Source organism: Anser brachyrhynchus, assembly GCF_964034855.1.
Source record: "Anser brachyrhynchus genome assembly, contig: SCAFFOLD_99, whole genome shotgun sequence".
Taxonomy (NCBI): Eukaryota; Metazoa; Chordata; class Aves; order Anseriformes; family Anatidae; genus Anser; species Anser brachyrhynchus.
The window spans coordinates 202627-216835 of NW_027663619.1; the positions used below are offsets into that span (position 1 = coordinate 202627).

A 14209-nucleotide genomic window follows, 5' to 3' on the forward strand; every position below is an offset into this window, starting at 1 on the left:
CCCCCCCCCCCCCCAAAAGAGGCAGTCCCCAAAGGTGTACAAGCAGGCCCTCAAATCCCTTAGGTGTACAAGCAGGCCCTTCAAATCCCTTAGCCCCTGCGTCAGCTTTATTGGCGAGCAGCGAGGCTGGGGGGGGAGGGGGGCAAGACAGCCTTAAATAAAATACAAATATAAAAAGTGTTATAAATGGCTGTTATAAATCCAAATAGGATTACAATCAAAGTTTACAATTTATTAAACGAATAGAGGCAAGCAAGCAGCGCTGGGTGCGCCGGGAGTCTCTGCTCCCCCAGGACGCACACCTGTTACTTAAGGCGGCTGGTTTTGATGCTCCCAGGCTAATACATATTCATTACTACTTCGAGAAGAGGCAGGGTTATTAGAATTGGTTTCCGGAATCCGAAACCCCTCCCAGGGGCGCCTGCGTACCAGTCTCTGGTGGTCTCTCGGGGCTTGCTCGGGCTGAATGCTGGTTGTCTTCCTCCCAGGCTTTTGTCCTTCAATTGTCCTTCAGCTCCCCCTTCCTCCTCGTTTGGGAGCCTCTGCGCCGGATTTCAGAAACTCTAGCAACATCCCCTGCAGTAGTCAGCACTTTTCCCTAAAAACCCCTTTGTTCTCTTATCACCTAGACCCGGGCCTCGATGTTAACCCTTCAAATCCCTTAGTGACACGAATTGCTGGACCATTCCTTACAAAAGGAAGGATAAAATATGTAGAGGAGCAATGGCACACGCGAAAGCCCAGCGCCGCGGGCAGAGGCAGCGAAGGTTGACGGCAGAACAGTGCTCGGTTTGAACACGGAGAGGGAAAGCGAGGGGAAGGTGGCCGAAGCCGGCCGCAGTCTCTGAGCTCTCCTCCTCCTGATTGTTTTCTCTCAAAGCCATTTCTGTCTGTGTGCGGGCACCCGGAGCCGGCAGAAGTCCCCGTGAAGTCCTTCGGCAGGACGGAGGGCTGCGTGGGCTCCAGTGAGAGAGGGAGTTAGGAGAATCTTATCAAGTAGAGATAGAGCGCTGACAGCGTTAAACTAGGATGCTACTTAGCGTCTTTGCTAACTATGGTGCATTGTGCCAATTAACTAAAGCAAGAAGCCTTGGGGCCCTTACCAAGGTCAGTCTCCTCATAAGAGAGTGAGCCTGTCTTAAGAAACTGGGAGAAACTGGTCCTGCAGATGGACAAGAGCCAAGGAGCAACTGAGTCTGTGCAAAGACAAGAGGTCAACTAGCGGTGACGAGGAAGAGTCATCAATCTTCATGCCCACGACCTCCCGTGCTGCCCAGCGCTGAATAAACATACCTACTTTACAATCTCACTGATTGTGGAGTCCCTTTTCCGCAAGTCACTAGCAGCGGTTTCTTCCGCAGAGGTTTTCCCAGAGCCGCTTCAAAGCTTCCCTCGCGGAGCTGAGGCGTCGCAGGGGGTCGTCAAAGCACGCACACACACACACACACACACACACACACACACAGGCGTTGTTGTCCAAACAGAAAGTATTTACAACAAATTCGACAAGCGGTTTTCCTCTGCCAGCAGCAAATGCCTGAGGGCCCCTACAGCTTCACAAATCATAGCACAAAGAGCCTAAAGTTCCTCTAAAATTTAGGGAAATGATTCAAAATAGATCTGCTAGGGGAAAACGATCACTGGCGGCAGGGTACACAATACACGCGAGTCTCAGCTCTCCTCCGCAGGGTCAGTGCCCACGCCCAAGTGCGACGCTGATGGCACCCGAACATTTGCTGTAGCAGGCAGCAGAGCCAGCAGCTCAGGGGAGCAATTTTAAAAACCAGGAGGCACTTAAACCAACCCTTAATTGACCCAGTTACTGCAGGAGAGTCCCGACTACTCGCCCTGGAGTCCTACTGTCACCAGCAAAAAGCACCAACCAAAGCTTGGGGGAACTTTGGTACAGCACAAGAGAAGGGAGTGGGGGTAGCGTAGCCGTATCGCAGAGCTGCTGCTTTTCACACCATTTTATCATCCCTGATAATTGAAAGTAAGGCCGGGTGGGCTGACCCCACCACCACCACTCCTGGCAGCATGTTTGGTCCACAACACTAGAATAATTATTTTGCTCCCTCCCGCCCCTACAGCTTCATCATCTGAAAAGATTACAGTCAAAACAATGGCATACACAAATAAAAGTCAAGAGTTGACATAGTAACTCCGGGATTTGGGTATCAACTGTCCGAGAAATCAGAACACCCAGGCTTCACAATGTGCCCAACATCGAGCTGTGCCAAGGGGGGCGGAAGGAAGAAGCTTTCCGTTTAAGCCTTCAGAGCATCGCTCCATCACTACGTCAATTCACAGCCACCACAGCGTGCCGATGGACATCTTTCTGTGCCAAAAGAAACAAGTGCTTTGTCCTCTTGATATCAAAGGTAGCCACCTATAGTTACGGAACCATGCACAAGACCTTAACTCTGACCAGCAGGGAAACTTAGGACAACTGAGTGCAGATCCTGCCAATTTCTACCAGTTCCAACTGTGCTTTAAGTCTCATTGCAAAGCCTCAGTTAGAAAAAGGATCACCTCGGGGTATCCAACAAGAAGAAGAGGTTTTTTTTGTTGTTGTTGTTGTTGTTTTTTAATATACCATAGGACTATGCAGTTCAATCATCAATCATCTTGGAAAGCTCAAGGAGGAGGTCATCCTCATCCTTCCCTGGGTCCAAGTCGAGCTCGGCTTCCAGTATGCTGTCTGAGAGTTCCCAAAGTAGCATCTCTAAATCCTCGTCTACAGATACGGGCGCGTTGCCTGTGGAACTCAGCCGGCGTGTCCTTGCTTCTTCTAGCTGGGAAGAAGCTGAAGTCGAGCTTGAGAACTCCATTGGCTCCACGGATTCTGCCTGGCTTCCAAGATGTGCTTCAGGTCTTGGCAGAGCAAGGAAGAGAACAATCAGTATATGCCATTTCTTAACGGGAAATCCCTTTTCTGCAAACCGGCTCTTAAAACCGTAGCCAACCCCTCCTGCACTTCAATCTTACCCAGGGATTGTTATTCAATTAACCCAGGGCTACATTTAGAGCCCAATATATTAGCAGGTACATTTTTCAGTTTGGGGGTTTCTCTGTGTTATAAATGACTGAGTTCCAAATAGGATTACAATCAGAGTTTACAATTTATTAAATGAATAGAGGCAAGCAAACAGCGCTGGGTGCGCCGGGAGTCTCTGCTCCACCGGGACGCACACCTGTTACGTAAGGCGGCTGGTTTTTATGCTCCTAGGCTAATACATATTCATTACTACTTCTAGAAGAGGCAGGGTTATTATAATTGGTTTCCCGAATCCGAAGTCCTCCCAGGTGCGCCTGCTTATCAGTCTCTGTTAGTTTCTTGGGGGCCGCTCGGACAGGGAGGCTCATATTCTTCCTCCTTATCTAGTGGTCTCTTGGCCGGCTGTCAGAAGTTACTGCACATTCGTGCAAAGTCAGCAGTTTTTCTCCGAAGAAATCCCTTTGTTCTCTTCTCGCCTAAACCCAGGCCTCAATGTTAACCCTTCAAAACCCCTTAGTGGCACGAATTGCTGGACCATTTCTTACAATTCCTCCCTTTTTTTTTTTTAATCATCAATTCGTGTCTCTCCTTCAACCTTTGTCAGTAACAATTGGATTTCATCAGTCAGTTCTCGGGGTGTCCACTTCTTAAGCATCATTATCGACACGTCACCTTTTCTCTCCACTGAAGTCATCACAAATTGGGTGCTATTTATTACTCGCCGTATCAACAACGTAAAGCAAGGTATCATAAAAGGTATAAACAATAATGTCACTATACCACATAAAAATAAAAACAGCATCCTTTTAACCCATGGTTCACCAGGCAACCATGAAAAGAAATCCCAATCCATACCCTTCCAAGTTTGTACTGGGACGTGGGCTAGCTTTCTAATTTCCTTTGTTATCTGCTTGACCACTTTTCCATTATCATCAATCTGTAGACAACAATTAGAATCGTTCAGTTTTCCACATACTCCCCCTTCTTCTGCTAGTAAATAGTCTAAGACCATTCTATGTTGGAATATAGCATTTCTCATTTGAGTGGATTGGTCAGCCAAAAGATCCAAGGCTGTCGCTGTTTGATTTGTTACAACTTCGAGGATAGCTTGCAACCTAATTATTCGGTTCAAATTATAAATAGGTTCTCGGGCTCCTGATATCAACTCATTTGGGTTCCAGGTGGCTGGCCCATAATGCTGTATGATTCTTTCAGGAGGCCATTCATCCTTTCCCCATTTTTGGGCACTATCCCCGGATAAGGAAGTATCAATAGATCGTTTTACTCTGTTCAGGTCATCATATAATCTTATTCCTAAATGATTTCCTTGTGTTTGTGACAATAAAAAGAACAAGGGTCTTATGTACCCCCCATAGCATATTCCCGACCAGTTTCCAGGTAGCCTCTTGTAAGCATGTTTGCCACACACCCAATAATGTCCCTTTAGGGCCCACGTCCCGTTTGGAAAATGACCATCCCATCCATCTTTACCCTTTGGGGCGTGATAATACAGAGTGTCCTTGTTACCGAGTGGTCCTGTTACAATGTCTGCCCCGTTTGTACTCGTATATGCACGCTTCCAAGCTCCCACGTTGGGTTTCCACTTACAGTCACAATTCAGTTCTCTTTGGCGACCTGTCATATTATAAGCCTTTTTCGCCGTCCAATCTTGAGAGTGTGGGAAGCGCCTTCAATCAGGGGGTTGGGCCCGCTTTCAGAGCTTGTGTTACCATTCAGCCCTTCAGGGTGATCCAGCTCCTGGAAAAACTAATCACAATTTTATTATGGGTTTAAAAGGTTCTCATGTTATTTTTCTCAGGACAAACTGATCTTGGTGTGGGAGAAGTCCGGTCGAGGCACTCTCACTCGGCGGTCAATACCCATAGGGGTTGCCTCCCTCGGTAGACCATACACGCCGCAGTGGAGGGTCCTACCCCGGTCTTGCCTTCTCCCTTTCCTCCCTTCAGCCTTGTCCTCTTTATCCAGTGCCCTTAATTCATGCAGAACCTCATTGCTGGGATATCAGTTCCTCTTTAGTCTCAGTTTCAGTTCCCCAGGAGTGGACTCAACCCTCCAGGCTTCGGTAGTTATTGGTCCTTTTATTCTGGATGCGTGGGTCCAACCCCTTCTTGCTGTTCTCACAGCTGTTTCAGTAGTAAGTAAAACAAGGTACAGTCCCTCCCATCGGGGGTTCAATGATTCTTCTCTCCAGGTTTTTATTAAGACCTTGTCTCCTGGTTGTATTTTATGAATAGCAAATCCTAAAGGTGGTGTCTGAGTCATCATCCCAATTTCTCTTATCTCCTGTAATCTCCTTCCAATGGTAATTATGTATTTCTGGATACTATGATCCTCAACTACATTGTTCCCTAGGGGCATCCCTTGAGAATAAGGCATACCATATAACATTTCATATGATGATAATCCAGTCTCACTGTGTGGTTTAGTTCTTATGTTTAAAAGTGCCAATGGTAAGCATTTCGTCCAGGGCAGCTGTGTCTCGATCATTAACTTAGCCAATTGTTGTTTTATTGTTTGATTCATCCTTTCTACTTTCCCTGAGCTTTGTGGGTGCCACGGAGTGTGGTATTCCCACTGAATACCTTTCAAGGGGTACATCCTTCAAATCTTTGTGGCTGGCGTATGTTCGATTATTTGCACACAACTGTGTTCCAACGGTCCTTCTTCTGGAACGGTTCCTAGAAATACTGCTGGATATAACAGGTTAGTCGTTTTCAAGGTTATGTCATCTTGTTCAGTTAGGATTGCCTGATATTTCATCATCCGGCTGGGTGATAACCAGTGCCCCCCCCCTTTGTTCCAAAACGGTTGTTACCATATGTGGTCCAAAAACTTCAATACGTTTTCCCATTTGAAGGCAAATAATTTTCTACTATCTTTATCAAGAGGTATGCAAAAGAAGGCATCCTTTAAATCTATCACGGTAAACCATTTATATTTCTCTTTCACAGATGTTAACAATGTGTAAGGATTAGCTACTACCGGGTGAATATCCTTTGTTATTTCATTTATTGCTCTAAGATCTTGTACAGATCTATACTCGCCATTCGGCTTCTTTACTGGAAAAATTGGAGTATTGTATTCCGATTTACATTCTTCCAGAATCTGATATTTGAGAAATTTGTCAATAATTTTCACTATTCCCGTGCCTAGCTTCTATCTTAAGTGGATATTGTTTGATTCAAACAGGTTTGGCTCCTTCCTTTAATTCCACCTTTACCAGTTGTGCCAGTTTCGACTTCCCTGGTACATCTGTTTCCCGTACTGTTGCTATAACTGCATTTTCTACTTCTCTTGGAATATTAACAAAGGGTTTATCTTTGATCATTAGGATTTGGCCTACTTTGGACTCAGGTACCTTCATTATTAATTCTCCATCCTCAAAGGTTATTGTTGCATCTAATTTGGCTAATAGATCCCGTCCCAAGAGTGGCATCGGGCATTCTGGTACATACTAAAATTTATGGGTTAGTTCCTCACCCCCAAAACGCAAATCAAGGGGTCGTAAGAATGACCATTCTTCCTCTTTCCCTGTGGCTCCAATTATTGTAGTTGTCTTAGTTCCTAATCGTCCTTTTAAACTATTTAACACTGAATATGTTGCTCCTATTACATTTACAGCCTAATTAACACAGAGAAAGAAGCTCCCATAACCAACAAAAAATTCAAGCCTGTCTTCGTTTCCTAGCTTTATTTCAACTAGTGGACCTGCTAGGGTAGATGCCCCAGGTCCCCATCATTCCTGACTGTTGTTTGTCCTGCAGCCTAAGACAATTTCTTTCTGATATCAGGGGCTGATTGCCCTGGAAAGAGGTTAGCCAGTTGCCTCTCTCTCTTTTTTTTTTTTTTTTTTTTTTTTTTTTAAGCCAGGTCCATTTTTTTTTTTTTTCATTGCATTTCAAAGTTGGTCCAGAAATTCAAAAATTCCATAAATTCCATAGGGGTTTCTTTTGGACCTTGTTGGAACAGATTCTCAATTCCCAATAGCCAATTTAACCAGATTTTAGTATTTACATAATTTCCGGGGTGATTAGGGTCTCAGTGAGGGGGTCGGTCAGGGGAATGCAATGGTTGAAAGTTCCCTGAGCGGTCCCATTGGCAATCTGAGCTCACACACGAACTCAGGTTGTTTCAAAAGTTAGCTGCTTTTCTGTTTCCACGACAACTCTCTCGGACCCATCACGGTCCCCCTGCCCCAGAGGGCTCACACCGCGATTTAGAGATCTCAGCCTCGGGTTGAGGCGGAACTATTAACATTCCTACATCCTCTTCCCCTGCTCATTCAACTTCAAACAGCTCTGTTAAATACTACATGCCACACAACCTTTAACACCTTCAACAACCCTTTTAACACTTCCTTTATCTTTCTCCAGCCCGTACTTTTCTAATGCCAACACCAAAGGCTCAGTCAGGGGCCAACTTAATTCCAAACCTTTTCCCTCCAACATGCTGAAACAACATATCACTATACAACATTTCATCCTATTTCCCTTCTCTCCTCAAAAACATTAATTGCAAGACACTGTTATAGTCGATTGATCCATAAAGTGGCCATTTAGTTTATATAGTGGCCACCATTGATTGCAATACTTAGTGAAAGTCCTCTTGCTTTCTGTGCCCCCATTTCTAACAATATCCTTCCAATGTGCCAATATGCACCCAAGGAGGCTTTTTCTTTTTTAGGACGTCTTTTTTTTTTTTTTTTTTTTTTTTTTTTTGGATTTTCCCCTTTTCCTTGATTTCCCATTCCCTTTTATTTATTTATATTAGTTACTGTCCCTTGTTTCAATTTCCACGCAAACCTTTTTATTGCAGGTTTTTACTATCTTTTCCTAATCTTCTTCCCAAATGTCCCAATTCTCTGGGATTAAACTCTTCTTTCCACATACAAACTTTACTATTTCAGATTATTAATGAGCCCCATTCCAATCATAAATCCGCAGGACTTCGGAAAAACACCTGAAGCACTCAGCCTTCTGTCTTCTAGACAAACAATAACACCTTTTCCACAAAATTTACATTTCAATAAGACCGAATTTCAAGCCAAATGCTAATTTTTCTCATGCACTTTGTTAGTAAGCCTACACAAAACAAGGAATCACTCCTGTGTATCCGTCAAGATGGGGTTTTAAAAAGGTATTGAGGCCTAAATAAATTCGCTCTCCCCCTTCTTACCAAATTCCCAGGGCTCAGGCCCGAACCACCAAAGAAGTGACTCTCCGTTCTACCACTTTGATAATCAGTCAGCCCCGCTCCCCCGATACTTGGGAAACTGACCGAACACCACCGCGAATATACCCAAACTTCTAAACTGTTACTTAGATAATGCTCCCACCTTCCTCCTTGACACAGTCAAAACATTTAAGAACAAAACAGGATTACAAGATGCACCACCGGGGGTGGATTGTTAGGATATAGAGGTGGTAGGTTATCCAATGACTCCCATTCATCATCTTTTTCTTTTTCCTTTTTTTTTTTTTTATTTTTTATTTTTTTGTTCTCTTCTTCGTCAAACTTCTCGTCTGCTTTTAGTGTAAATATTGAGGCTGGAAAAGGACGTGAGATCCTGATCCATAATCCTGCATAATCACTTTCCTCCTGGCTAAAAGGTTCCTTTGAATTAACATGTATATTTAAGGCCTGGCAAACCCAGTCTTCAAAGGATCCGAAAACGGGCCAAAAGACATGTGGTCTTAAAGGCTCCTTTGGCCATTCTGTCATACAATACTGAACCATTTTTAATTTACTTTTTCCCTTTTCTGGGGCCCCTATCGTTCCAATTTCTAATCATTATCCCTAATGGACTTTCTGGTGGTATGTCTGGTAATTTGCTCCCTTTTCTCTGGTCCCGGGTCTTCAATTTTGTCTGACCCATCTAGGAATTTTACTGTGGCAATTCCTACAGCCCTTGGTTGCCTTAGTGAGAGTGTCTTGCAGGGGGTTTAGGACCTATCACCCACCCACGAATCCTATAGGAATCGCTTCGGTCCTTCACCGGCCAAGTCCCTCGCGGGAGATTGGAACCGCGGTTAGAAGACCTCCACAATCGCTTCGGAACTACGTTCCGTCTCAGTCACACTCTCACACACACAGGCAACCGAAACCCACCCAACCGAACGGTATACGCCTTAAATACTTACGACTCCGTCGTCTTCGTTCGGATCTTCGCGCGCAGAATTACGGGCAAAATACAGTGCTGCAGCCGGCAAAGGGAGCTCATAAAAAAATCTAAATCTTTGCTTGCCCTTATTCAGGTTCAAGATGGCATTAGCCCTGACCTGACTCGAACAGGAGCCACCAAATGGTGGGGGCGCCCCTCCTAGATCAAGTCAGAATTCAGGAACCAAGACCATCCCGGACGAGCCCCCAATTGTTATAAATGACTGAGTTCCAAATAGGATTACAATCAGAGTTTACAATTTATTAAACGAATAGAGGCAAGCAAACAGCGCTGGGTGCGCCGGGAGTCTCTGCTCCACCGGGACGCACACCTGTTACGTAAGGCGGCTGGTTTTTATGCTCCTAGGCTAATACATATTCATTACTACTTCTAGAAGAGGCAGGGTTATTATAATTGGTTTCCCGAATCCGAAGTCCTCCCAGCTGCGCCTGCTTATCAGTCTCTGTTAGTTTCTTGGGGGCCGCTCGGACAGGGAGGCTCATATTCTTCCTCCTTATCTAGTGGTCTCTTGGCCGGCTGTCAGAAGTTACTGCACATTCGTGCAAAGTCAGCAGTTTTTCTCCGAAGAAATCCCTTTGTTCTCTTCTCGCCTAAACCCAGGCCTCAATGTTAACCCTTCAAAACCCCTTAGTGGCACGAATTGCTGGACCATTTCTTACATCTGTGAAGCCAGAGCACCCGGAGTCTAGCAAAGATGGGAAACCAACATGGCCTCCCGGAAGCCCAGTGTCCGAGAACTACATCTCCCGGCATGCTCTGGGAAAACAATATGGACTCCCGGAAACCCGGTGGCCAAGAACTACATTTCCCAGCACTCCCCAGAAAGTTGAGCCTCGCAGCGTGCCGTAGGACGCCATTTTTTGCTCTGTTACATTACCGGTTTCGTGTTTATGGAGGGTTTTCCCGCCGTTTTGGGGGGTTTCCCCTCAATTTCGGGTTTTCAGCTCTCCATTTCAGAGTTCTTCCCCACAATTTTGGGGTTCCTTCCCCTAATTTGGTGCTTCGCCCCCCCCCCACTTTTGGGGTTCCCCCTCCATTTTGGGGATTCCCCCCAGTTCCAAGCCCTCCACAATTTTGGAGGCCCCCACCATCCTTTCTTGGCCTGCCACCCTAATATTAAGGTTCTTTCCCCCAATGTTGGGGTTCTCACCACATGTTTGAGGTTCCTTCCCTTAATTTGGGGCTTAGCTCCCCGGGATCTGGGGCTTTAACCCCAATTTTGGGGGTCCCCCCCAAGTTTGGGGATTCCTCCCCAGGTCTGGGGGGGGTCCACATTCAATTCTGGAATTTCACACTTCCATTTAAGTCTTCTTCCCCCCAATTTGGGGGTTCGCCCACCCAATTTTGGGGGTTCCTCCCCTAATTTGGGGGGGACACAACCGATTGTAGAGTCCCCCACCTTCCTTTTTTGGGTTCCCCCCTAATATTAAAAGTTCTTCCGCCCAATTTTGGGGGACCCCACAATTTTGACGTTCCTTCCCCTAACTTGGGGCTTCAACCCTTCAATTTTGGGGGGGGCTCCCACCCTCTTATTTTGGCCTTCCGCCCTAATATTAGGCCTAACCCCTAAGAACCTTGACCCCTAACGCTATGGCAACCACGGATCTAACCCTAACCCCTACCCCAACAAACCCTAGAAACCCTAACCCTAAAAACCCTTACAGCCCTAACCCGATAAAATTTACCACACTAAACCCCTGAAGACTGTTCTGGGGGGTCCACATTCAATTCTGGAATTTCACACTTCCATTTAAGTGTTCTGCCCCCCCAATATGGGGGTTCGCCCACCCAATTTTGGGGGTTCCTCCCCTAATTGGGGGGGACACAACCAATTTTGAGGGGGACACAACCAATTTGGGGGGGGACACAACCAATTTGGGGGGTCCCCCCAATTTTAGACTCCCCCACCCTCCTTTTTTGGGTTTCCCCCAATATTAAGAGCTCTTCCGCCCAATTTTGGGGGACCCCACAATTTTGACGTTTCTTCCCCTAAATTGGGGCTTCGACCCTTCAATTTTGGGGGGGGCTCCCCCCTTAGTTTGGCCTTCCACCCTAATATTGGGCCTTAGCCCTAAGAACCCTGACCCCTAACACTACGGCTCCCACGGATCTAACCCTAACCCCTACCCCAAAAAACCCTAGAAACCCTAACCCTAAAAACCCTTACAGTCCTAATCCGATAAAATTTACCACACTAGACCTACGCCTAAAAGCCCTAACCCTAAAAATTAAGACCCTCTAAACCCTAACCCAAAACGTAAAGATTCTCAAAGCCCTAACGCTGGAGACCCTAACCTTAAAAAAAAAAAAAATAAGACCTTAAAACCCTAACCCTAAATACCTGACCATAACTAAAACCCTAAGACCCTAACCCTAAAAACCCTATCAACACTAAAACCACAAAATACTTTAAAACCTTAACACACTAACCCCCAAACCCTAACCCTTATAACTCCAACCCTAACAACCTTAAAATCCTAACCCTAAACCCTGGAAACCCTAACCCTGAAACCCAACCCTAGTGCCTTAGCCCTGAAACCTTAACACCCTAACACCTTATTAGAAACACTCTGTAACCAATACCATAGGCTCAGGCAAGTATCTCAGTGAGGTAGCATTTTTATTCACGATTGCAATGGCAGGCGTCCCACAAGCCACCTACTAGTTCCATAACACAGTTTATATAATTTTTTTTTCCTCTCGGTGACCAGGACCCTCCCCAGTTTCCCCATTGACTGGGTAATCCATGTTCACAATCTATCCAGTGCTTCACAGAAAATACACAGCTGCTGGCCTGTTACTAGTCAATTTTATTTTTTTCTTGACTGTTTTCCTCTTTGAGGTGGTAATGTTTCTTACACCGTGATTTCCACCCAATTGCTCTAAGGATTCTGGTTGTCTGCATTTTACAAGGTTGTCTGTTAAGCTTTCTTATCACTGCAAGCATATATCAATACCACCTTCCTTCCCTCTAAACGATGTAACTCTGTGCAAAAACATTTTTATTCCCACAACCTTGATCCCCTTACCCTAAAATCCTTATTCTCTTTAACCCTAACAACTCTAACCACAACCCTAACCCTTCATATCAACCCCCCGACGCTAATGACACTGACTAATGATCCAAACCCCAAACCCCAGGCAACCAACAAAGAAACAGACACAAAGCTGAAAACTACAAAAAAGGCAAAACCCTGGATACAGACACCAAATCACAAACACGCTACCAAAATGCTACAGAAAAGCCCCAGACGCAGGCCCCAAGCACTACAGCTAGGCCCCAGAAGCTCTAGACACATCCCAAAGCCAAAATGCAATCCCCAAACACTACAGAAAAGCCCCCAAACACCAGACACAGGCTGCAGAAGTCTACAAGCAGGCCCCAGCCACACCCGGATGCAGACCCCAACTGTCCACAAGCAGCTCCCAACCCACCCCCCCCATGAACTGGACCCCCCACCACCACCACCCAGATGCATGCCCCAGGCCCCAGGCCTCAGCCCCAGCCCCCACACCCCAGACTCAGGCCCCAAAGGTGTACAACCAGCTCCCAACTGCCCCCCTCAAAGGGAGGCCCCAAAGCCTGCCAGAGGACCCTAGAGCGTACAAGCAGCTCCCAACCCCCCCGGCACAGGCCCCAACCCCCCCCCAGACACAGGCCCCAAAGGTGTACAAGCAACTCCCCATCCTCCCCAGAGGCACGCCCCAAAGGTGTACAAACAGCCCCAACCCCCCAAGACCCAGACCCCTACAGCGTAGAAGCAGCTCCCAACCCCATGCCCCCAAGGCACATGCCCCAACCCCTCCCCCAAGGCAGGCCCTAACAGTGTACAAGCAGCTCCCACCCCCCCCCCAGACGCAGGCCCTAAAGGTGTACAAGCAGGCCCCTACAGTATACAAGCAGCTCACAACCACCCCCCCAAAGGCAGGCCCCAACCCCCTCCAGATGCAAGCCCGAAAGGTTAAAACCAGCTCCAACCCCCCCCCCCCCCCGCCCCGCCCCGCGCAGACGCAGGCCCCAAAGGTGTACAAGCAGTTCCCAACCCCTCCAAGGCAGGCCCCAAAAGTGTACAGGCAGGCCCCTACAGTGTAGAAACGCTCCAACCCCCCCCCTTCCACCTCGAGGGAGGCCCTCCCCCCCCAGTATACACGAAGCTCCCAACCCCCTCTCAGAGGAATGCCTAAAAAAGTATACAAGCAGCTCCTAACACCCCCCCCCCCCCCCAAAAGAGGCAGTCCCCAAAGGTGTACAAGCAGGCCCTCAAATCCCTTAGGTGTACAAGCAGGCCCTTCAAATCCCTTAGCCCCTGCGTCAGCTTTATTGGCGAGCAGCGAGGCTGGGGGGGGAGGGGGGCAAGACAGCCTTAAATAAAATACAAATATAAAAAGTGTTATAAATGGCTGTTATAAATCCAAATAGGATTACAATCAAAGTTTACAATTTATTAAACGAATAGAGGCAAGCAAGCAGCGCTGGGTGCGCCGGGAGTCTCTGCTCCCCCAGGACGCACACCTGTTACTTAAGGCGGCTGGTTTTGATGCTCCCAGGCTAATACATATTCATTACTACTTCGAGAAGAGGCAGGGTTATTAGAATTGGTTTCCGGAATCCGAAACCCCTCCCAGGGGCGCCTGCGTACCAGTCTCTGGTGGTCTCTCGGGGCTTGCTCGGGCTGAATGCTGGTTGTCTTCCTCCCAGGCTTTTGTCCTTCAATTGTCCTTCAGCTCCCCCTTCCTCCTCGTTTGGGAGCCTCTGCGCCGGATTTCAGAAACTCTAGCAACATCCCCTGCAGTAGTCAGCACTTTTCCCTAAAAACCCCTTTGTTCTCTTATCACCTAGACCCGGGCCTCGATGTTAACCCTTCAAATCCCTTAGTGACACGAATTGCTGGACCATTCCTTACAAAAGGAAGGATAAAATATGTAGAGGAGCAATGGCACACGCGAAAGCCCAGCGCCGCGGGCAGAGGCAGCGAAGGTTGACGGCAGAACAGTGCTCGGTTTGAACA

General features: G+C 47.0%; 1 long non-coding RNA gene across 1 annotated transcript; it reads right to left on the reverse strand.

The window, feature by feature from the left end:
• Positions 1-1955: 1955 nt before the first annotated feature.
• LOC308187160 lies at positions 1956-10591 on the reverse strand. The gene is made up of 2 exons (XR_013944492.1): positions 2989-10591; positions 1956-2874 (listed from the first exon to the last, which is right to left on the reverse strand). It is a non-coding gene; the product is annotated as an uncharacterized lncRNA (long non-coding RNA).
• Positions 10592-14209: the final 3618 nt, after the last annotated feature.